The sequence below is a fragment of the Oryctolagus cuniculus genome, chromosome 6, assembly GCF_964237555.1.
Source record: "Oryctolagus cuniculus chromosome 6, mOryCun1.1, whole genome shotgun sequence".
Taxonomy (NCBI): domain Eukaryota; kingdom Metazoa; phylum Chordata; class Mammalia; order Lagomorpha; family Leporidae; genus Oryctolagus; species Oryctolagus cuniculus.
Genome location: NC_091437.1, coordinates 15253479 through 15278711, shown reverse-complemented (window position 1 = coordinate 15278711; position 25233 = coordinate 15253479). Strand labels below are relative to the sequence as shown.

Below are 25233 nucleotides of genomic sequence, written 5' to 3'. Positions count from 1 at the left end.
ATATGCGTGGTAATCTTAATCCCCAAATGCTTACAGTAACTGAGGCTGGGCCAGGCCAATACCAGTAGCCAGGAAGTCCACTCATATGGATAAACCCACATGTGGACAGGAACCCAAGTACTAGAGCCATCATCTACTGTCTCCCAGGCCCATTATCAGGGAGCTATGTAGGGCATAGAGTCAGACTCAATCCTAAGCACTCTGATAGGGGATGCCTGCATCCCAAGGAGTGGCTTAAGCCACTGTGTCATGTTTCCTACCTTGGGGTGGGGAACCTTTACTAGAAGATGCTGGCTTTCTTCTTTGAGCATGAGAATATCTGTGTTAGATAATTTTACTATTAGTCAACGTCTTGACCTATTCTGGAAAATTCTGGGTTTTGGGAAGGAAGAAGAATAGGGTCTTTGCAGGAGCAGCTTGCCAGGGATGGACAGGAATGTCCTAATCCCTGCAGGACAGCCCTTGTGTCAGACACTTGGAGAGAAAATGCAGCCTGGTGTAAGATTCGGGAATACATTTTTAGAGTAAAAAAAAAATTTCAAGAGAAGTGAAATTTTCCTTGTTCAAAGCTAGTTATATTCTTCACCTTATTTAACATTCAAATGATAGCATTTGACCTTCATTTTCACGCTGTGTAACATTGGTAGTTATTAGCAGTTATCACTTGATATGATAGTTTTTAAATTAGACAGGATTGCCAGGCACCGTGCTCTGATTGCCTTTAATCAGGACGTCAGGAGGAGCCTCTCTGGGCAAACGAGGTGCATTTTTGGCCTTAGACGGGAAGTCAGAAATGACCTGTTTGGTGCATTTCTGCTTTGTTTCCACTGTAGAGGACGTGATTTCCTTGCCACTTCTGTGGCTTGTCCCTTTCAGTCCATAATGTTCGCTAGAAAGAAACACAAGATACAGCTGTGTTTTGCCTCTGGGCATAAAATCATCTCCTGATAAAAGCCAAATAGTACAGCTTGTTTGTTCAAGTAGGCGATTTTCTGTTCACGCTAAGTGCATTCCATGCTTGTATCTTTCCGTTGAATGCGTTCTTTTCTCACCTCCTGGCTGATGCAGCCCGTTGTATGGATTGTGTGGTTATAAAAGTATGACACTAAGATGAATTGGCAAACTTATAACCCACTATGGCATTTGAAGAATAAACTTTTTTTTAATAACCACTTTATTTATTTATTTATTTTGACAGGCAGAGTTAGACAGTGAGAGAGACAGAGAGAAAGGTCTTCCTTCTGTTGGTTCACCCCCTTTATGGTCACTACGGCTGACGTCCTGTGCTGATCCGAAGCCAGGAGCCAGGTGCTTCCTCCTGGTCTCCCATGCGGGTGCAGGGCCCAAGGACCTGGGCCATCCTCCACTGCACTCCCGGGCCACAGCAGAGAGCTGGCCTGGAAGAGGAGCAACCGGGATAGAATCCAACGCCCCAACCGGGATTAGAACGCGGGGTGCCAAGTGTGCCGTGGCACCAGCCTGAAGAATAAACTTCTAACAATGTTGACACATGCCTTCCATTTTATAAATTATAGGTTAATGAAATATGGGAGTATGGAACTTTATTCTTTTTGCGCCAATTTTTAAAACAAATATTACTTTTCCTGCATGTGTAAAGATAGATCTTCTATAATAGTAATTTCTAATGTTTGCATAATTTCTTAAAGTTTACAGCATTTTCACCAAAATTCTTTCTTGTAGTTATTATCATGGATCTTAGATTATTATTGTTCTTATTTTATACATGAGAGCTCAAGTCTGAAGAATATTCTGTCCCTTAATGGACATCAGATATCTAGTAGTTGATGGATCTGATACTTGAACATGAACTGATAGTGTTGAGCATGGAATACTGGGAGACTGATTTTTTTTTTTTTACCTTCCAAACCAATTGGTATTATTTTTCTTTTATTAAAAACTTGCTTGTCTTCATTTCCTCTGTGTTGTTTAGAAGATGGCTGACACATCAAGTAATCTGGCTGTCCCCTCGCGTCTTCTGCAATTGGCCACCCCTGATTCTCGATCTTGTTCGTTAGACACGTGACCTTCCTGCATGCTGACTCCTGCTGTACGCTCAGGAGCTGGGATGTTTTCCTCTTGGCCCTGGTAGAGGCAGTCCTGAAATTCAGTCAGATGAGAACAAGAAGATATTTTGTTGTTTAGAGGGAGAATATGTCAGATTATTTTTTTACAGTGGTTTTACTCAGCAATATAGGCTATGTGGTCAAAAATTTCAATAAATCAAGTGAGCTAAATCAACTGTCCCCAAGGATGTCAATAAAATGTGAATGCACCAGAATTACATGGTAAATATCAAAGTGTATATTTTATTGTAATACTATCATCTGTGACAATCATCTATAAATGATACCCTAAGTATTTAGAAGAAACTTACATGAAAATATTTTTACCAACTTAACAAAGCTCCGGAATGTACTGCTTATCAAGAATGTGTGCAAGCCAGAAAGCATGAAGACCAGTGCTCTTGCATGGTCGCATTTACTGCAATTGAAAATCTCTGTGCAGTCTGAACCACATGAGGATAATATCAAAATTTAGCAAGCTGAAGGATTTATCCACTCTGGACCAGCCCTCATGGATTGTGTGTTGCACTGAGGGCACCGAATCTCTGGCACTTTTGCATTACATGTGCACTAGACAGTCTGCCATAGCACTGCAGAAACCCTCAGGCAAAGCAAAGAGCCAGAGACAGAACCGACCAGCAGGTAAGGGACCGTGTGCAGTAGCCAAAAGTGCACTTAGAGTGTGCAGGAGATACACAGGGTGGGGAGTAGCGTCAAAAGTGTCTTGCACCACTCCTGCTCTGATACCACTCATGCTCTGATATCTACTGATACCTTATAGCTGCAGCTGACCAGCCTCTGAAAAGAACTTCAGAAAGTGCAGTGGGACATCCAGTAGCTGCTGCAGCTGGTTTCAGAGCCGTAGCTGATATGCACCACTTCTTCTACCACCACCAAATGTCGATTCCCCTCTCCTGCAGCCAGTCTTATGCTGGTTTGATTGCTTTATCTGGCAAATAAGTACCTTGCACTCCTGAGGTGTCAGAATCCATGGTTACCATGCCCTTGCTAGACTGCAGTTGATGTCCCAGAGGGCACAGCTGTCTTTGCCTTGTCTTCAGTGACACTGGTGACATCTCACTCTTTTTAATGGACTTTGAAGTTGTCCACTGTAAAAATTTCCCTTCATCCCTGTCCTTTAGTGTCACCTCTGGACCAGGACTCTGATAGGAATGCAGTTCATCCACGGCATGTAACAAAACACTGAGTCAACTCTGCCATGAACCTGGTCCACGATTCCTGCCACAAGGTCGCTAAGTGTGAACTGAGAGAGATGTATCAGTGCAAAAGAGGTAGATGTTACAATATTTTGCTCCATTTGTTTGCATAAATTACTTGTCTTTATCTGCTTGGATACAATCCTAAATGTATCATTTCCATGGAATTATTATTGCTAGACCTTACTGCTTAATTTGCTTGATCTTGTAACATGGAGTCTGGTAACACCTAGCCCACACGGACACCTCTGGCCTACTTAATAAGCCCTGGTCAGATAGTCTTGTTCAGCATCTGGTAGATGACAGGAGCTGTTACTCAAATAATATTTCTCGGCATCCGACGTCACAGCCTTGTTCTAGCACTGTGAAGGTCTGTGCTGTCACTCTTTTTGTGGGCTTATCAGGGACAACACACAGCCCTGGCACACCCCAGTTCTTCCTGGTTCTGCTGAGTCTACTGGGGCACATGGCTCCCCTGAACATACTGCTGTCGAGGCTGGGCCAGCTCCCAGGCACCCTCTTGTGCTGGGTCCCCTACAACACTTCCAGGCCAATCAGATGAACTGTTGAATGTGGATCGAAGTAGGGACTGGCTGAGTCTATTAATTTTCGATTGCTGTGTAACAAATTATTATACATTTAGCAGCTTAAAACATAATCACATATTGCATGACAGTTTCCATGGGTCGGGAATCCAGTAGAAGGTGAACTGGAATTGCTGCTGCAAAGAGCAGGCTGAAATCAGTGTTGGCTGGGCCTCCCTCAGGTCTGGGTTAATGAGGGATCATGATTTTCCACTCCTGAAGTAGATGCTGGCCTTCTGCTTACCGACTCTTGATTTTTATTCCTTGCGGAAGTCAGCCATTCTGTCTGTCCTGCTCTCTCTGAAGGTGCTGGCTTCTGTTATCCCCTGCCACAGGCTCAGCCAGGACACCCTGGTTATCATTCTTGCTGTTGATTGTGAATGTTGTACCTGCTTGTATTCTCATGTTTAACTTCTAGCACGTGTGTTTTGTTGTCCCCAAACCCCATCATCCCTGTGGTGCTAGGGATCCCAGGGTCTCGATAGCATCTCTTTCTGCTGACCCCAACCACAGAGGAGAATACCTTTGAGCTCTCTTCACTGAAGCTGGTCATGTCCCTCTTTCTTTAATGAAAGTTTATAATCATCATTTCTCTGAATTGATCAGATTGGCATTTTCTTTTTTAAGGAAGATGTTAGAGAGTCAAAAAGGCTATTCCTGGCCAGCGCCATGGCTCAACAGGCTAATCCTCCACCTAGCGGTGCCGGCTAGTTCTAGTCCCGGTCGGGGCACCGGATTCTGTCCCGGTTGCCCCTCTTCCAGGCCAGCTCTCTGCTGTGGCCAGGGAGTGCAGTGGAGGATGGCCCAAGTGCTTGGGCCCTGCACCCCATGGGAGACCAGGAGAAGTACCTGGCTCCTGCCTTCCGATCAGCGCGGTGCGCCGGCCCTGGTGGCCATTGGAGGGTGAACCAACGGCAAAAGGATGACCTTTCTCTCTGTCTCTCTCTCTCACTATCCACTCTGCCTGTCAAAAAAAAAAAAAAAAAAGGCTATTCCCACCCATCTGCCCCCAGCTTCCCGTATGTATAATTTCATGTGAGCACTCAGGATTAAAAGCCAAATGTGCTGGAAACCAGAGGTACAGTTGATCCCTCTGGTTTGCAGAGGATCAGCAGGTCAGCAGAGGGTTCTTCACTTCACCACATGTAATAGCCCCCCAGAGTGCACAGCTCCTATACCGTTGTTGGTGTTAGTCAGAAGTTGGCAGTTCTGGCTTGCAAGGAATAATGCATAGCAGCAGTAGTCCAATAAAATCTCTGACAGGTGTCGTAGGAACGCGTCCCTTAGTTAACTGTGAAGCTACAGGGTGTTTTGATTGAAAATTCTCTTTATATCCCATTCAGCTTTACAACTAGCTATGTTGTCTTACCTAGCATTTGAACAGGTAATACAAGGGCCGTTCATAATTTCACACTTCTCACTCATTACTAGCTATTTACAAAGTCCCCAGATTGGTTCAAGTTATCTCACTTCATTCTAGTATTAATTTTTTTGTAGAGATTGAAATACACATGTGGAATTACCCATCTTAGAGAAATTAAATGTTTATTAAAGTTCATGTCTGGAAATTTTTCCTATCAATTTTTAATTTTCCTCCAAAAAATGTTAAGACTCCCTCCCTTGCCTAACTCATGGCTGAAGCCCTGAGCAGCCGGAACCTGAGCTGTGCCCCCCCTCCCATGGCTCTTGTGCAGCCCCTGCAGAATCTCTGAAACTGGACTCAGCAATCGAGTCTTCAGTATGCCAGTGCTTTCCAAATTGCCAAGTTCTGGGAGATAGGTAGTATGGTAACTAGGCTCACATTCCGAAACTGTAACATGTGCTTCACGAGACACCTTAGCTGTGACGTCACATGGGTAGAGGTAACTTTACCATTCAGAATGCAGATGTTGGTGGTGAAACTATAGAAAGTATAAGGGAATGATTAGTATAAAATTCTCGAAATGGTTCTGGGTGAGAGAATGCAGAAAACAAAACAGAAAAGAGCACATAGGTGTTGGGAATGCCCCTTCCCTTCTTCTCCCTCTCCCTCCCTCCTTCTCCCTCCCTCCCTCTCCCTCTCCCTCTCCCTCCCTCCCTCTCTCCCTCTCCCTCCCTCCCTCTCCCTCTCCCTTTCTTTCTTTCTTTCTTTTTATTTTTATTTTTATTTTTATTTGAAAGGCAGATAGAAGTTTCCATCAAAGGAGTTTACTCCCCAAATGCCCACAGCAGCCAGAGCTGGGCAGGTCCAAAGCCAGCAGCCTGGAGTTCCATCCAGGTCTCTCTCATGGTAATTGAGTCCTGATCTGTTGTCTCCGCAGGTGTGGACTAACAGGAAGCTGGGACTCAGAGCAGGTTCTCTTAGGAAACACAGTTATCCCAAGCAGCAGTGGCAAATGCCCACTCCTGGGAATGTTCTAGTTCTTTTCTTTCTTTTTTTTTAAGATTTATTTATTTACTTGAAAGGCAGAGATACAGAGAGAAGAGAGAGAATCTTCTCTTTATTGATTCACTCCCCAGATGGCTGCATTGACTGGAGCTGCCAAGTCCAAAGCCAGGAGCATCTTCTGGGTCACCCACATGAGTGCAGGGGCCCAAGTACTTGGGTCATCCTCCACTGCTTTTCCAGGTGCATTAGCAGGGAGCTGAGCTGGAAGTGGAGCAGCCAGGACTCAGACACTGCCGGTAAGGGATGTAGCACAGCAGGTGGAGGCACAGTGCCAGCCCCGTGTTCTAGCTCTCTAACATTCTCTTGTCGTTGTTCTTTTCAAGGTCACCAAAAGGGTGATCTCTAATGGCCCCAGTTCTCAGTTCCATCTTGCTTTATGCACCACTGCCGTTTCCTACACACCATCGCTCGTGACTGCTTGTCACCCTGCTGGTTACTTGGTTCCCATGATGCTAAACTTGCTTGGATTTTTTCCAACTTACTGGCTTTTACTTCTCATTCTTGCAAGATCATCCTGATCTTCTGGGTCTTTTAAATTTTGGTGTCCTAGGATTTAATTCTTGTTTTCTTTCTTGGTGTTCCTCATCCTTGCTAGAAGTGATCTCGTTTGGACTTTGACAATAGATGAACTACAGCAAAATCTTTTATCTCCATGAAGTTCTTGCTCTTAGTAAAGTGACCCAGGCACCACAAAACACTGCTATTCTTGGCCTTCTCACTATATTCTTTTTACTTTTTTCTCTTTTTGCCTTAATGCTAAATATGTAGAGAGAGAGACTAAATATAATTTAATTAATCAGTATGTTAATGGTTTGCCACCTGTTGATAAAGTACCAAGTTTCATGAAGTAGAATTTTTGTTCTTATTTTCCACCTGTTTATGTGTCACAGTTCTTAAGAAATGCCTGGTACAGAGGAAGTAATCAATGAACAGTTGAATGAATGAATGGATCAATTTCTGCCATGAATGTAAGCATAATCTGTTGACTGCTTTATGAATTGTTTTTAATATGTGTTTTTTTTTAATTAAAAATAGATTTAGGGGCAGGCATTTGGCCTAGCACTTAAGCCAGAGATGCGGGTGCCCTGGTTCCCTGTTGGACCGTGTAGATGGGATCACCAGCTCCTAATTTCAGCTTCCTGCTAACGTCGACTCTGGGAGGCCGTGGTGATGTCTCAAGTAGCTGGGTCCTTGCTACCCTTGCTGGAGACCAAGACCGAGTTCCTCGCTCCTTGCTTCATCCTGGCTCTGCTTCGGCAGTTGTGGGCTTTTGGGGGAGCATGCTAGTGTTTCTCTCTCTCTCTCTCTCTCTCTCTCCCTCTCCCTCTCCCTCCCTCCTTCCCTCCCTCTCACGTACTCTCGCTCTTCCACTCAGATAAATTAATAAAATAGACTTAAATACAATGTATAAACCAGAATGAAGTAATATCATGTTAAGATGATGATACAGCACTTGACCTGATTAGTAGGAAAATATCATGGTTAGTAAGAAGCTTACACGGTCACTTTCATGTTTACACGGATGCCAAATTCAACTCACATGGATACCGAGAAAAAGACAGGACTTATCACACAACTGAGAGGTTGCAAGGGAGAAAAGATGCTCCTGGGGTCCAGACTCAAGTTCTCATCAGCACGAGACACAGGATGTCCACTTCCAGCACAAACCCCAAGAAAGTATGCATGAGTCAGGGACTTTGTTAGAACCTTGTAGGAAAAAAAAAATAAATAAATAAAAAATAAAAATAAAAATAAAGACAGGGAGATGAAAGCTGACATTTGCTAAGTGGCATTACAAAACGACAGAGCCCATAGAGTATAAAATGGAGCGAGACCCTTTCTCTACAGTAAGTCTTTACTCGTTTGAAAACACCCGAGGCTTGTGGATTAGCAGATGCCGACCGGCTCCAGATCCTGGTACACAATTCTCCCAGTGCTCAATGCAGCCCCTAACAGACAAGCGCTAGTAGAACTTATTCGTAATCTCTTTTCTTGCCTTTAAAGCTTGCATTTACTTTTAAATGCATAAGCAGTACATGAATGTGTTGTCATTATAAAACAATCTTGTAAACAGCTAACAAGTTAAAATTACACCTGCTCACCACTTCCATTTCCAAAATTCTCTACCATAATCATTGTTGTTCTGTTACGCTGTTTTCTGTTTCCATGCAACTGCCTACATATCTCGAAAACACGGAATCAAATGATGTTGAACAGAAATGCTGTTTTGATCTGCTGACTTGTATTTCTGTTTCATGTGCTATGTGTCCAGCAGTGCATTTTGAAAGTCTTTTCATTTCAGTTGACCTAATTATGTTTCATCGCTACAGATCCTCCTTTAAGAGTACATAGTTGATGGGGCCGGCGCTGTGGCATGGTGGGCTAAGCCTCCACCTGCAGTGCTGGCAACTCAAATGGGCATTAGTTCAAGTCCTGCCTGCTCATCTTCTGATCCAGCTCTCTGTGATGGCCTGCGAAAGCAGGGGAAGATGGCCCAAGTTTTTGGGCCCCTGCACCCACATGGACGACCTGGAAGAAGCTCCTGGCTTCAGATTGGCTTAGCTCCAGCCACTGCCACCACTGGGGAGTGAACCAGTAGATGGAAGACCTTTCTGTCTCTGCTCTACTTCTGAAATAAATAAAATCTTTTTTAAAAAAGATCTCATTTGTTTCTGAAGGTGTAATTATTTCTGATGATTCATTATTACAAATAGTGCTGCTGTGAACATTCTTATAACACATGAGATTTTCATCTAGTGTAGATATCAAGTGAAATTGTTGGACTGTAAAGTTTATGCATTTAAAGTTTTAAGTGGATTGTTGGCAAATAGTTCTCTTTTTTAAAGGTTTATTTATTTAACTTGAAAATAGAGTTACAGACAGTGAGAGAGACAGAGAGAAAGGTCCTCCATCCACTGGTTCATTCCCCAAATGGGCACAAGGGCCAGAGCTGGGCAGATCCGAAGCCAGGAGCTTCTTCTGGGTCTCCCATGAGTACAGGGGCCCAAGCCCTTGGACCATCTTCTACCATTTTCCCAGGCCACAACAGAGAGTGGATCAGAAGAGGAGCAGCCAGGACATGAACCAGTGTCCATATGGCAAGCCAATGCTACACATGGAGTCTTAGTTTACTGTGCCACAGCACTGGCTCCTGCAAATAGTTCTTCAAAATGATTTGCTCGTTCATTTTACCAGCGTCTCATCCTATGGCACGTTAGACATGAAGTGACTCCTATCTTCAACACTTAGAGGGGATGCACACTGGAATAGCAATTGAGAATATGCTGGCAACTGTTAGTCTCAGGGGATATTCGGTAGGAAGCAAAGTCTACAAGTCCATAAAACTTTGTATATTTGTATATAGTGGTCTCCATAATAAGGAAAAAGCGATGTTCTTTTTTTCAGCTTTATCATATTGCTTTATGTTGATTTTGGTTTTAACCATTTCACCAAAATACAGTATACATACCAAGAAGGGCACAGAAGTGTACAGATGAAAGAGCTCTTTGTCATCTCATTACCCTCATCACCAACACCCCAACTAAGAACAGAGCAAATTACTAGAACCCCAAGAGTTCTCACAATTCCCCCTCCTCCATCTACTCTTTTTTTAAAGTGGGAAAGAAGAGTATATTGTCATTTACATGGCGTGGTTGAGTGAAGCAGTATTTATAACTATATACCAATTGATATGACATCCACATTTGTATACTCTGTATATAATAATGACTGCAAATGAGAGAAAAATTGATGTTTGTCTTTTTGGGTCTGGCTTATTTTACATAGATAATGATCTCCACTTGCATCTGTCTTGTTGCAGATGTCGGGGTTTCATTCTTTTCTATGGCTGGGTCATCTTCCATTGTGTAAATATACCACTCTTTCTTTATCTCGTCATCAGCTTATGGACATTCATATCTTAGCTAATGTGAGTTGAGCTGCTGTAAACATGGGATGGAGGTATCTCTCTCATATGCTGATTTCATTTCCTCTGGATGTATTCCTGGAGGTGGGTAGCTCAGTCATATGATAGACCTATTTTTCGTTTTCTGAGGGATCTCCATACTGTCTTCAATAGTGGTTGCACTGGTTGTCTTCCCACCATCAGTGTATTAAGGTACCTTTTTCTCCATGTCCTTGGCAATATTTGTTGTTATTTGATTTTTGGGGAATAGCCTTTGTGAGTTGAATGATACCGCATTTCATTTACCATTTCCCTGATAGCTATTGATCCTCAGCATTTTCTCATGTGTCAGTTGGCCATTTGTGTTTCTTTCTTTGAAAAATGCTTATTCATATCTTTTAATCCATTGTGAGTTTATTTTTGTTTAAGGTCTAGGGTAGGGGTCTTGTTTCAGATGTCGGCATGTGAAAATCCAGTTTTCACTACACCACTTGTTAAAGAGTCTGTCCTTTCTCCTGGCATTGAGAAAGATTAGTTTGTCAAAGTTTAATTAGTTATAGCTGTATGATGTTCTATAGGCAATAATGACATTAAAGATCCAACATGGGAAGTGGGATACACAGCAGACTCATGGAATGGCAGATGTCCTAAACAGCACTCTGGCCTCAGAATCAGCCCTTAAGGCATTCAGATCTGGCTGAAGAGCCCATGAGAGTATTTTAGGCATGGAAAGCCAAGACACTGTGGCAAAAAAAAAAAAAGAGGACCTAAATGAAAGATCTCTGCGAGTGAGATCCCAGTAGAAAGAACGGGCCATCAAAGGAGGAGGTACCTTTCTCTGGAGGGAGAAGTGAACTTCCACTTTGACTATGACCCTATCTAAATAAGATCGGAGTTGGTGAACTCAAAAGGCTTCCATAGCCTTGGCAACTCATGACTAGAGCCTAGGGAGATTACTGATGCTATAAACAAGGGTGTCAAATTGTTAAGTCAACAAGAGGAGTCAATGTGTACTTACTCCTCATGTAGGATCTCTGTCCTTAATGTGTGTCCAATGTAAAGTAATGCTATAACCAGTACTGAAACAGTATTTTGCACTTTGTGTTTCTGTGTGGGTGCAAACTGATGAAATCTTTACTTAATATATACTAAATTGATCTTCTGTATATCAAGAGAATTGAAAATGAATCTTGATGTGAATGGAAGGGGAGAGGGAGCAGGAGATGGGAGGGGTGCGAGTGGGAGGGAAGTTATGGGGAGGGGAAAGCCATTGTAATCCATAAACTGTACTTTGGAAATTTATATTTACTAAATAAAAGTTTAAAAAAAAGAAATTTAACTATTGCTTTATATGAAATGTTCAAAAAGAAAACAAAGAAATAAGAAATGAAAGTTATTCTTGTTATTTGCCTTCACTAGTTTTTGTTTGTAATTATACTTATGTCTTTAATAGAAATAAATGTAGAACCATAAATTCTTGTTTCCACTGCCTTTATTCGATAAAGCTAGCATTCTGTGCTTGTTCTTCTGCGTGTTATCCACAGGACTGATCACCTGAGGGCCTCCTCCTTTCTTTGTGCTGGTTTGTCAGGTCCCAGCTGGCGCAAGTGAACTTTCCTAGGTCACTTGTGCCATCTGTGAGGAGTGAACTTAATCAGAAGCTCTCGCTGTCATTTGAGCTGTACCTTTTGCTAGGAAGTTCTCAAAGTATTTGTTAGTTCATAATACTTAAAATATCTCTCTTTATGCAAATTCACTCCTTTAACCTGTGAACTCGTTTTTGGCTGGGAATATAGATTGTTCATGTGTATGTAAGCAAATCCTGTACCATGTTAGATGCACAATGCGCAGTTTGTTGACCTCATGTGTAAATGTTGGAGAAAATCGGAGGCTGCCAAAAATGATTATTCTTAAGGTTTCTGAACGGTGTCAATCCCACATCCAGACTTGGATTAGAGGCTCAGTAAGTTCATGTGGGATTTCCATTTTCATAACTCCTAGAATGAATACCAATTTCCCCATTGTAGAGTAATAGTTGAATGTGCAGTGAGTGTAACTACTGCACTTTGTACTGAGAGGGCAAGAGTGACAGAACCAAACACAATGAGACTGTGGGCAGTGGAACTGAAGCAAAGGAGAATTAGGCAGAAGTGAGTAAGAAAGAAGTCACAACACTCTTAGGAAGAAACCTTAGAATGTTTTATTTCTGAGACATTCACGTGGGAAACAGTAATAAGTGGTGTGTGTTACAAAGAGCTTAGCCTGCTGCTCCCTGTGCCACCAGCAAGCCCAGTAACTCACAATATGTGTGCTATGGCACGATTGGGGTGCTTGTAGCTAAGCCACTGGAAAGCTGCTTAGCACTGTGCCCATTGTGTAACGCCTGGGCACCCTGGGCTCCACTCTGAGCGTTAAACATGGTGGGTGTACAACAGCTCATGTCCACCCTGTCACTCTGCAACCACGGTTACGCTCTCGTGATACATTTACCCCAAATACAGAAAAAGCTATTCTATGCCATTTCAATGACTCAGTAATCCAGGGAAACATCCGTTTTTATATGTATTAAATGTGACATCTGCAAATTGATTACACCCCAAGAATCCAGGTCTAAGATTTATGGAAATGAGATGTCTTTAAGCAAAACGATATATAATCATAATTCCAGACAGTTTCGTGACAAGGAAATTGAAACACAAGTAATGGAAGTGCAATGCTTCCGACAGGAATCGGTTGTTTCCTGCGTGTGCATTCCAGGGCATGGAGAAACAGGATGGAGAGGCGCCCTGAAGTTCAAAGAGCTTTGATTGCAGGGTTCTGAAGATTAGCTGAAGCTATCCGTAAATCATAAGTGCTCACCCGAGGGCAGTACGGTGCGGGGCGCAGGTCTGAGTTCAGAATCAGATGGAAGTGGGATTAAAGTTCACATCTACCATTAACAGCTAAATTGTGAGCAATTGACTTAACTTTCCTGTATCTTAATCCTTCATCTATACAATTATATCCTTTTATAAAGGATTACATAGACTTATAAAATCATACAGTTTTATAAAGAGTAAGTGTTTAGTGCATAGTGGGTCCTTAAAAAGGGCTTTTCATGTTTAGTTTTATTGTTTTATTAACTTTAAAATCTCCTTGAAATTCACAGCACTGACACATGAAATAACCCACATATTTATCAACTTGAGAAACAGTTCCTGGGAACTCTCTCTGCACCCAGTGCTTTGTTAAATGCTAGAGATCCAGTGTTATCTCCAGTCAGACACGATCCCTGCCTTCATGGGACTTATATTCTGGCTGGGGAGAACAAAAGACAGAACAAAAATATCGTGATAAATTGCAATAAGTGCTCTGAAGGTTATGGGAATAATAAAGGAATTCTGGGGAAAGTTAATAAGGAAATGTTCACGTTGATCAAAGAACTGTGTTATAATAAAAGGGAAACAGATGAGTAGTTTAAGAGAGAACCAATAACTAGGTACAGTGGTGTCAGGGGAATGTGTACCGGTATAGAAAAACAGACTAAGTCAAGCAAGCAAACAAGTGGGGACAGAGCTCCAGCCACTGTGATGTGAGCTGTCTCACTTGGGAAGGATCCTGGGGCCGGCGCCGCGGCTCACTAGGCTAATCCTCCACCTGCGGCGCCAGCACCCTGGGTTCTAGTCCCGGTCGGGGCGCCGGATTCTGTCCTGGTTGCCCTCTTCCAGTCCCGCTCTCTGCTGTGGCCCGGGAGTGCAGTGGAGGATGGCCCAAGTCCTTGGGCCCTGCACCCCATGGGAGACCAGGATAAGCACCTGGCTCCTGGCTTCAGATCAGTGCATTGCGCCAGCCGTGGCGGCCATTGTGGGGTGAACCAATGGCAAAGGAAGACCTTTCTCTCTGTCTCTCTCTCTCTCTCTCGCTGTCCACTCTGCCTGTCAAAAAAAAAAAAAAAAAAAAAAAAAAAAAAAAAAAAAAAAAGAGTCCTGGGCCAGTGAATGGGAAAGAAAGGGTGAGAGCATTGCGAGTTGTAGCAGGAGTTACAGGTAACGAGGCCTGAGACAAGGCTGACCCTGCAGGTGTTCCCTGAATACTGAAGTTCCGCTTTGTCTTCCAGAACTTGTCAGGGTGAACAAGTGAGGTCTCTGTGAAATCATTTGTGGCCCCTATTATGTCTAATATGATCACTGTGTGCTTAGAAAATTGAGAGAGCAAGCTAATGATACAACCCAACGTGGGATTTGAGAACGAGTTAGCTATAGAGAGAGTGAAGGGACAGCTCAGTGTCTGTTGGCAAGGGGATGTTCAAACTCGTGTGTTTCAGAATAGATGAACATGTTGCATAGCATCTTTGGTAAAAATGTTCATTATATTTGAAAGACAAAGCGAGAGAGAGGGAGAGAGAGGTGTCTTTCATCCGCTGGTTCAGTCCCCAAATGATGGCTGAAGCCAGGAGCCAGGACCCAATAGTCTGTTTCTTTCCAGGGTGCGCAGTAGCAGAGAGCTGGAATCCTGAACACAGTTGGGACCTGAGTTCAAGTGTTCCCTTGTGGCATGTGGGCAGGCCAAGCCACAGCTTAACCACTGCACCAAATGCCTGCCCTGGACAAACAGTGAACCACAAAAGCTGAAAAAAATTAAAAGAATAGGATCTTAGAGAAGAAAGGAACCAAAAGAGGTGAGCCTGGTACTTGACCTCTAAGAAAACTGGGAATTATAAAGGCGACATGGATGTGAATGTCATTGAGGCACATATGTAGTGACGTAGGAGCTTGCATGGACAGATGGAATGCATCAAGTCATGGGATGGAATGGTGTACAGGAAATACGTCGTGTTAACTCCTCCACTTCTCAGCGTGGGTGCCTTTCCCAGGCAGACGTTGAGTGAAAGGACTATGTTACAAATGTTTTCCTCCAGTGTCTTTTCTCTGTTTTGATGGACATGTAGGAGCATGCCAGTGGAAGGGAGTTGGGAAGGATTCACTTTAAATACATGTATTGAATTTCTTTGTTGGATGTTGTGATGGGGCGAGGGATAATAGTTAAAAGAATTGCACCCCAGAAACCATGGGGTCATGACTGCTCTGAGGATGATGTATCACTAACCAGGGGACCCTTTTGACTGAAATCTGCCTGCTTGTGGTCTCCGAATACCCATAGAAAGAAGAATACCTTCTCTATTCAGTGTTATTTAACTTAAAAACCTTAAGAAATGGAACAAAAGGCTTTTCAAAAGGCGCTTATCATCCACTCTGTCAGGTTGGTTGTTCAGGGAAAATGATGCAGCTTGAGTGTGAAAAGCAAGAGGACTCTCAGGGTCTCTATGTGATTCTGGTTCTGTAAACGTTTCTGACACAATTAATTGTAATCATCTGTTGGTTAGGCACCTGTTAATAAACCAGTGTTTATTGCAAGTACTAATAGTCCAGCAGTAATACCATTTTTAAGCTGTTTGATGCATTTTGTAGTTAAGTTCCTTCAACTAGTCTGTCAACCCCACTGATGGAAAGACCGCGTGGTCTCCTATTTGGGAGTTCGTGTAATGACTGTCTGTCTGTGGAGGAATGGCCATGTTTACCTTGGGGACATCGCGTGCTCACTTCTAGTGAGGTCTTGTTTCCCATGCTCTGCCCTGGGCATGCTTGTGTTCTTCCAAGGCGACTACATTCCTTTCACTGCTCTCGCCAGAATACCTGAGCGAAGTGAAGTTCAAAAGGAAAGGGTTTGTTCTCACATTTGCAAGGATCACAGTGCAAGGCCAGGCAGCCCCATTAGTCCAGTGTGTCATGGCGGCTGGCAGTGGGCCTGTGTGTGCAGAGGACCAATCACAGGGTGAAGAGGAATGAGTGACAGTGAGACCAGACTTGCCTTCAATAACCAGTCCTCTGCTCAGAACGCCTTTCTTGTCTTTTTTTTTTTTAAGGTTTATTTATTTATTTATTTATTTGACAGTAAGAGTTAGAAGAGGGAAAGAGAAAGATCTTCCACCTGCTGTTTAACTCCCCAGATGGCCACAACCACCAGCCCTGGGCCAGGCAAAAGCCATAAGTCAGGAGCTTCATTTGGGTCTCTCACGAAAGGTGGTGGGCACCCAAACACTTAGTTCGTCCTCCATTGCCTTTCCCAGACCAATAGCAGGGAGCTGGACCAGAAGTGAAACAGCCCAGACTTGAACCAGTACCCACACAGGATGCTGGTGTTGCAGGTGGCTGCTGTACCCTCTAACGCCACAACGGCAGCCCCCCTAGAACTACTTTCCGGGAGGCACACTCCCAATACTCCCAGTGACCTAAAGACCTCGCACTGGGTGCACCTCCTGGATACCATAATTGCGTGAAATCTCCATCCTTAATTAACATTAATACAGTTAATACATTAACTGTTTTATTTTTTATTTTCATTAACAGTTAACATAAGACTTTGAGATTTACATGAGCTGAGGAGCCAAATTCTGTTCAAAGCAGAATACCCATTTTGCCGTTTGATTTACAAAGGGTTTCTCATTTTCCATTGATCTCAGTCCATAGTCATTGTCATGTGTTATAGTGTATTTGATAACTACTTTGATGCAGTATTAGCATTTTTTGTCTGTGTTCATATACATTGGGATGCCTTAAATATGTTTGGGTATGTGTGCATAACTGTTAATAAGCATATTTACACATGTGGAATTACGTGTAGTGTGTGTATTCTATTTGGTATGTGTACACATTCGAAAGAACACTTGCTCATTTTATGGGAGACATGTAGGAGCAGAGATCAGCTGAAGATATAGCAAAATCGTATTTCCCATGTAACGCTCACTTCTGAGCATGGGGCAGCAATGGGGTTGGGTGTGAACCCAGCACACTGCTTCTCTCTCTCTCTGTTGCTGTCCTGTGTACCACCTCCTTCCTCCTGAGTGTGTAAGAAAGCAATGCACCTATAAAGTTTCCTTAGGGCGATTTTACTGAAAAATAGTATGATTTATTTTATCTATTTATTGCAACATAGTAAGATTTTAGGTTCAGAAATTATGGAAATTTCAAGCACATATTCATATGCTTGGAATAAAAACAAATCAAACACAATAGCCGATCTATCATCTCTGTAGTTAGACAATAGTATGTGTGTTTTTCATATAATTTCTGGGACTGATTACTCAGTATGGCTTGTGATCATGCAAAAATCACTTCCAAATGAATCTTGGAAGACCATAGATGAATGTGTTTTATTTTCTAAAAGATTATGTACAATTGCTGTTATTTATTCTTAAATATTTTGAAGAATTTGCCAGTAAAACAATCTGGTCCTAGAAATTTCTTTTTTGGAAAGCCTTAAATTATGAATGCAGTTTGTTTTAGTGCTTCTTAGGTTATGCAGTTCATCATGGGTGAATTTGAATAGTCTGTGGTTTCTGAAGAGCTGGATTATTGTCCAAGTGGTCAAATTTTGGGTTTTGGGTAGAAGTTCATGGTACCATTACATTCTTTGAATTTCTGGGAGGTCTACAATGTTTCCTCCTTCTTTGTTGACTGTAGTAATTTGTGTTTTCTCTCTTTCTGTGATATCTTTGTCTATCTTATGATCGTTTATTTATCATTATCGTTATTTTCAAACAATGAGAGTTTTGGTTAGATTGATTATTAATACGGTTTCTCTGTTTTCAGTTTCTGGGCCACTGCTCTTGTTTGTGTCATTTCCTGCCTCCTGCTTGATTTGGGCTTTTTTGAATCTCATTTTTTTGTTTCTTTACATGTAAATTTAGGTGATGACTTGAGGCTTTTCCTCTTTGCTGATGGAAGCGTCTGATACTGTAAGTTTTCCTTTAAGCGCTGCTTTACCTGCATATCACAAAGTTTGGTAGATTTTTCATTTTCCTTCAAGTCAAAATATTTTCTAATTTATCTGGAGATTTCCCCTGGGCTCATGGATTGTGTGACAGTAGCTTATTTAATTTTTATGAGTTTTGATGGTTTTCTGCTATTTTTCTATTATTCCTGTTTAATTCCATCATGATCAGAAAACATACTTTGTATGTTATCAGTCTTTTTAAATTGGTGAGGTTTGTTTCATTCCTTATGACTGCAAAACCATGCTATGTTGCCTGACTCCTCTTGATAGTTACTCCACGTGCTCTTCAAAGAGTAAATACACTGCTCTGGTTGAGTGTTGTCTTATATAAATATCGACAAGATCCAGTTAGTGCGCGGTGTTTTTGGTCTTCTCTATCTTTGTTCGTTTACTGTTGGCTATTTGTATTATTACTGGAAGAGGAGTGTTGACGCTCCCAACCAGTTAGGCATGCAGGCTGTTCTCCTTTAGTTCTATCACATCTTGCTTAATGGCTTTGAAATTGTTGGTAAGTGCGTGAACATTTAATTCAAAAATGGGCTTGCATTATGTGAAAAATGCCATATGAGGGAGGAATAAGGGATTTATATCTTATTGTAAGACAATTTATCATATATAAGATTTACTAGAGATGAAAGTTTAATTTGAGAACCTAGTGATAAAAATAACCAAATTTTAATCTATGAAGACAATCCAAATCTGAAAAAAGATGAATTTCTTTATCTCTTTTCAGTATATCATAATGAGAAATTTGTATAACATTTTCCAAGACTTGCAAAGAAATAGATTTAACTAACTTTGCCACCTGGAGAAGATAATTATAGTTTTAAAAAAATGATTCTTTGCAACCTAGATTGTAAATGAGAATGTCGTGGACCCAGCACCACGTGGCTTGCTTTGCAAGATGATTAAAATCAGAGAAGAATATCATTTTCCACTTTAACAAGTGAACATTCCTGGAAAATAAACTGGCTCTTCTTGCCAGATAATAAAGCAATATTAATCTGTAACATGTCATCTTTCTATATAACCACTAGTATTTCCCATATTGTTAAAAATACTTCCTTTCCTGGAAGTAGTTATAATGGGATCATTTGACAAACATTGTCAATGAGATTTTTAATTTGTATAAAATATTTACATGCCCATCCATCTCTCTCCTATATTCCAAGGGGTGTTTTATTTGGAATAAATACACTATTTCAGTTTCCTGGTCCTTTCTCATCTCATCTTCAATTTGTAAACTCCCGGAATGTTCCTGTTGATAGAGGACATTTGTGGTCTCTTTCCAGTAGCTCGGTAGCCTGGCCCAGGAGGGGCAGGTGACTGGACAGCGAAGGAAGCTCAGCAGCCTGGGAACCGGCGCTGTCCTACAGGAGCAGCTCTGACCTTCTCAGGGATTTCAGTCCTGCTCTCTTTCCTACGTAGGCTTTGATAAAATTTCCTTGAAGAAAGCAGTCTACTAATGTTAGGATATAAAAACAACCTTGACGTACCTCCCATCCTAATGTTTACAACTGAACACGATTTGAACATCGAACTTGTTCCCAGAGGAAATGGCAAACCTCTACTTATTCTTATCTTAACCAAATAAAATATTCTCACATAGTTTTCATACACCTACAATTTTTATTCTATGAAAACTAAATGCTCATAGATATTCAATCATATATTCCTGTGCTTAATTTGCTTAAGCTTAGGAAAACGAAAGTAAAGTAAAATTAAATTTGAACAGTAATCTTTATTTCATTATGTTGTATGCTTTTATGATGAAATATAACTTACCAGAAATTATATAAACATTGTATAGATAGATTCTCAATATTCAGAGTTGCTCAAGTTTAAGTTAACCCTGACTAGGTCTTGGGTTCCTGGGGCAACCATTCCAGAAAATATTTTAATATGTTAACATATGTAGCACAATAATACATTTTCATGATGAATATATTTTCCAAAATAAAAATATCAGCAGACTAATGACATTATTTTTTATTCTGTGTGTATTTTCAAGGTCTGTTCTTGAATGGAGGATACCTGGGTTTTTTTATCTGCTTGGGATCATACTTTTGTGATACATTGTTCTTGTTGACATATATGAAGCAAATGTAGTCTCACCCAGGCAGGAAGTAGGAAAAGGGAAGGAATATTAAATAGCCTTTGCCTGAAACTGTAGGAGGTCCCCTTTGATACTGTATCAGAACTCAACAAAGAGCAGTTACTGAGACGTTAGTTGTATGTGGTATCTGATCTCATATTAATTAACTTCTCACTTGTTCTTACATTAGGATTCGTGCACCTGAATGAATCTTTCATCCATGTATGGTTTTGTATCATCAGTCATTAGTCATTTGGAAAATACTAGTTCACCCTGTTCCTCATGTGTGTATAATGTTAAATAGAATATAAACATAATTTTCAATAAATATTTCTTTTAATTCCACTTTGTATAAACTTTTTAAAAAAGATTTACTTATTTAAAAGATGGAGAAATAGAGAAAAAAGAAACATTCTTCTTTTTTTAATTTAGTAAATATAAATTTCCAAAGTACAGTTTATGTATTACAATGGCTTTCCCCTCCCACTTGCACCCCTCCCATCTCCCGCTCCCTCTCCCATTCCATTCACATCAAGATTCATTTTCAAATCAGATCGATTAAGTATATATTAAGTAAAGATTTCATCAGTTTGTACCCACACAGAAACACAAAGTGTAAAATACTGTTTCAGTACTAGTTATAGCATTACTTTACATTGGACAACACATTAAGGACAGAGATTCTAGATGGGGAATAAGTGCACAGTGACTCCTGTTGTTGACTTAACAATTTGACACTCTTGTTTATGGCATCAGTAATCTCCCTAGGCTCTAGTCATGAGTTTGTGCTGAGTGGCTCACAAAATGGCCACAGCAGCGATGTCTGGGCAAAGCCAGACTCCATCGCAGTCTGTCACAGGTGGCAGGGCACAAGTACTTGGAGCATCTTCTGTCACCTTCCCGGGCACATCAGTGTGAAGCTGGGTGGGAAATGGAGTGGCTGATATTTGAACTGGTCCTGCTGTATTTGGTGCCACGGTTGCAAACAGGCTTAACCCATTGCACCACAATACTGGGCCCCAAGATAACTATTTGAATGTTCTACATTGAATAAATTCCTATCATATATTTTAAATATTAGGAGTTACTTTTGCTGTGGACTTAGGAGTTAGCTATATTTCCTTTACTTATGATACACGCATGAAAATGTGTACAACACTTCACTATCAAAGTCTTTCTGTAAAATATTCTGTTGACAAAAAATGTCGTTTGTGGTTTGTCTTTGGAAATGTGATTGTGGAATACACAAGTTTTGGTCAACATCCTGCAATGATTATAAATAAAAATGAGCAGCTCTGAAATACCACAGCCTTAGACATTTTTCATAGTTCAGTGCAATGCATTTTCCTATGAAATTTCTCCAAGCATCTATTGTTAATGGCTTCAGTTAAAACACACATAGAGAAATAAAATAAGTAAATAAACAATACAATGATAGAAGCATGCATTGAAGGAATAAAATAGATATTACTGCAGAACTATAGGATTAAGTCAATCCTGCATTTAATTATGCTCTCAGTCATAGGAAATAAACACACAAAAACAAATAGAGGAACACAGGAAGAGAAAAGCCCACTGAATGATAGCACATGTTGTATCATTCAGACCATGACGTTTCTCCCCTTTTCTGAGCTCCGCTACATTTTGTTTACGAACTACATAATGGCTTCTATGATAGCTTTTCTTTTCTTTTGGGTACAAGTCAGTTTCCCTAATAGACTACGTGCTTCTTAGAGATAGGGATTTTTCCAAGTATTTTTGGTATTTTCAGAGTGTTCCAAATTTTCCGTGTTTGTGAGTGGAGAGGCTACTTAATTTTCTCAGTAATTAATTCAGAAGTGTAAGCATAAGCTGATGTCATCATTAAGACAGTGTGTGCTCGTGAAGTTACTTTAAAGGTACTGAAGGAGAATGTGGGATTCTACATCAAACGTTTAGGAAATGTGTAACTGATAAGCTAAAATGTATTTTAGAAAAGTTGATGGTTGTTTCTGAGGCTTTGGATATATAGCTACACTGCTAAAATGTATGAGGCCAGCATTGTGGTATAGCAGGTTAGGCTGCTATCTATAACATTTGTGTTCTATATGGGCCCCAGTTGAAGTCCATTTCCCATCCAGCTTCCTGCTAGTGCACCTGGGGATGCATCTAGGGATGGCCTAAGTTCTTGGGTCCCTGCACCTGTGTGGGAGACCCAGATGGAGTTCCAGACTACTGGTTTTGGCTTGGCCCAACCCTATCATTGCAGCTATCTGAGGAATGAACCAGTGGATGGTTCTATTTCTCTTTCTTTTTCCATAACTGTCTTTCAAGTAAATAAGTAAATCTCTAAAAGAAAAACAATTTTAAGTATGAGATATTTTTTTTTTTTTTTGACAGGCAGAGTGGACAGTGAGAGAGACAGAGAGAAAGGTCTTCCTTTGCTGTTGGTTCACCCTCCAATGGCTGCCGTGGCCGGTGCGCTGCAGCCGGCACACCGCACTGATCCAAAGCCAAGAGCCAGGTACTTCTCCTGGTCTCCCATGGGGTGCAGGGCCCAAGCACTTGGGCCATCCTCCACTGCACTCCCTGGCCACAGCGGAGAGCTGGCCTGGAAGAGGGGCAACCGGGACAGAATCCAGCACCCCAACCAGGACTAGAACCCGGTGTGCTGGTGCCGCAAGGTAGAGTATTAGCCTATTGAGCCGCAGCTCCAGCCAAGATAAAATTTTTTGTTCAAGTTTCCACAAATATTTTGGTAGCTAAAATAATCTTGGAACCACCATCTGTATGATTTAATATGGATAAATATGTGCTTTTTGTTACAGAATTTGTCTTACTAAGAATTTATATATATATATATAGAGAGAGAGAGAGAGAGACAGAGAGAGAAATCAGATTGAACAATTCTGGTCATCAGATAACTTTCAGAGATTATGAATTTGACATTGATGACTTTCTTAGAGGTTTTATAGTATGTCTTAGTACCATTTTCCACTGTACAAGATCAAACAACCTTAGGTTTTCATAAAGAAAAATGTCGTTTGTGGTTATTGTTAGCACACATTTGTTGGCATTTATCCAGCATTTGTGTCACTCAGATTGTTTCTGCACCCTACCATGGCATAAAGGGTGAATTAGCTGAATTAACTGACTTCTCTAACATAGCATTCAGAATCTGCATTGCAGCCTATTCACCGATCATCTCTGGCTTTTGGTTTGGTGATTTCTGACCAACTTACTCATAAGCTCTTCTGTTTTTCTCTTAAAACACAGATTTTTAAAAATGAAATTGTTACGCTTTAGAGCTGTGTTAGATCCATAGCAAAATTAAGCAGAAGTTACCAGAACTTTGCTGTATACTCTCTTCCGCCTCCCGACGGAAGTCCTCCCCATCTACCTTCTCCACTGAAGGAGACCATTTGTTATACCTGCTAAGTCCACGTGGCACATCACCACGCAGTAGCCCCGGTAGATTCGGGTTCCCTCTTGGTGCTGCACATTCTCTTGGTTTGGTCAGGTTTCCAAAGGCGTGTATTCGCCAGTGTGGTAGCGTACAGGGTGGTCTCACTGCCCTGAGAAAACTGGGCTCAACCTGTTTGCTCCACTTTCCCTCACATCTGGCAACTGCAGATATTTCCATTGTCAACTTAGTTTTGCCTTTACCAGAATGTCTTGTATTTGTGTTGTCTTATTGCAATTTTTTTGAACCATGTAAACTTACCTGTTGATTCTGGGTCTTTTTATGAACATTTTTAAGCATCCTTGTGATTGGAGTAATTTCATATGTAGCCTTTTCAGGTTTGCTTCTTTCACTTGGAAATAGAGTTGTTTCCTCCATGATACTTCCTGGCTGGATCAAAAATTTCTTTTAAGCTTTGAAACCCTCCCACTGTTTAAGTGTATCACAATTGTTTATCCATTTGCCTACTGATGCCCATCTTAGTTGCTTCAAGTTTTGGCAAGCATGAATGAAATTCCTGTAAACATCCATGTCTGTTTCCATGTAGACACAAGTTTTCAACTGCTTTGGGTAAATATGAGGGGATACAGCAGCTAGATCATACGGTGTGAGTATGTGTAGTTTTCTAAGAAATTGGTAAGCTGTCTTGTGTTGTGGTTACACCATTTTGTACTTGCACCAGCACCGAATGAGAATCCTTGTTGCCCCAAATACTTGCCAGCATTTGGTGTTGGCATTGTTCTGGATTTTGACCGACCTAATAAGTGTGTGGTAATGTCCTATGGATGTTTTATTTGTATTTCCCTGATGACATAGAGTGTGAGGTGCCTTTTCAAATGTGTTTTACCATCTGTTTGTCTTCTTTGGTAAGATGTCTGTTAAACTCCTTGACCCATTTTTCAATCGAGTAAAACATTTTTTAAAACTGAAATTTGTAAGGATGTTTTCATTTTATGCAGTATATTTGCTGAAGTCAAATCATGAAACCTTAGAATATGGGTCAGTTTCAGATTTTATTGGAAACAAATTTTTCAGTGGTTTAGAGGGTTATGATTCTTTGGAAATAAAAACTAGTTTGCCATTTGGAAAATCAGTAGCAGTGTATAACTTGAGGCTTACTATATATGTCACAAAATAGATGTAGTATAACTTTGACATGTTTGCTGATGGAATAATTATTTTGTACGAAGAGAATCAATATATCCTCTACCTCCTAGCTTGTAGGGAAAATGTCATGCTGTAGTGGAAACAGACCTCCCCAAAGACAGTGATATTTGTCTTAAATGTAATAAACTTACATAAATATTTTCACACCCCTGTTTTGCTTCATTTTTTCCCAAAGAGTACAGGTGTGTGTGTGTGTGTGCGTGTGTGTGTGTGTGTGTATATATATATATATATACACACAACATACATACATACACACAATGTCTGAGTATCTGGATTAAAAGATACAAATTTAATTAATTATAAATTCACTCTATGTAACATAAATATCTGGCTATGACAATAACTAACATTTAGTATTAAGGATGTTCCCGGGACAGTGTTTTGGTATAGCAGGATAAGCCATCACCTGCAATGTTCAGCATGCAATATGGGTGCTGTTTGGAGTCCTGGCTGCCAGCTTCTGATTAGCTCCCTCCTAATGCTCATGGGAAAGCAGC

General features: G+C 41.0%; 1 long non-coding RNA gene across 3 annotated transcripts in view; it reads left to right on the top strand.

The window, feature by feature from the left end:
• Positions 1-25233, top strand: part of LOC103347859 (uncharacterized) — a 210790-nt gene that overhangs the window by 32544 nt on the left and 153013 nt on the right. For all 3 annotated transcript variants that reach the window (XR_011389676.1, XR_007918935.2, XR_516366.3), the window contains exon 3: positions 3227-3376. This is a non-coding gene — a long non-coding RNA (uncharacterized lncRNA). The remainder of the gene's footprint in view (positions 1-3226; positions 3377-25233) is intronic.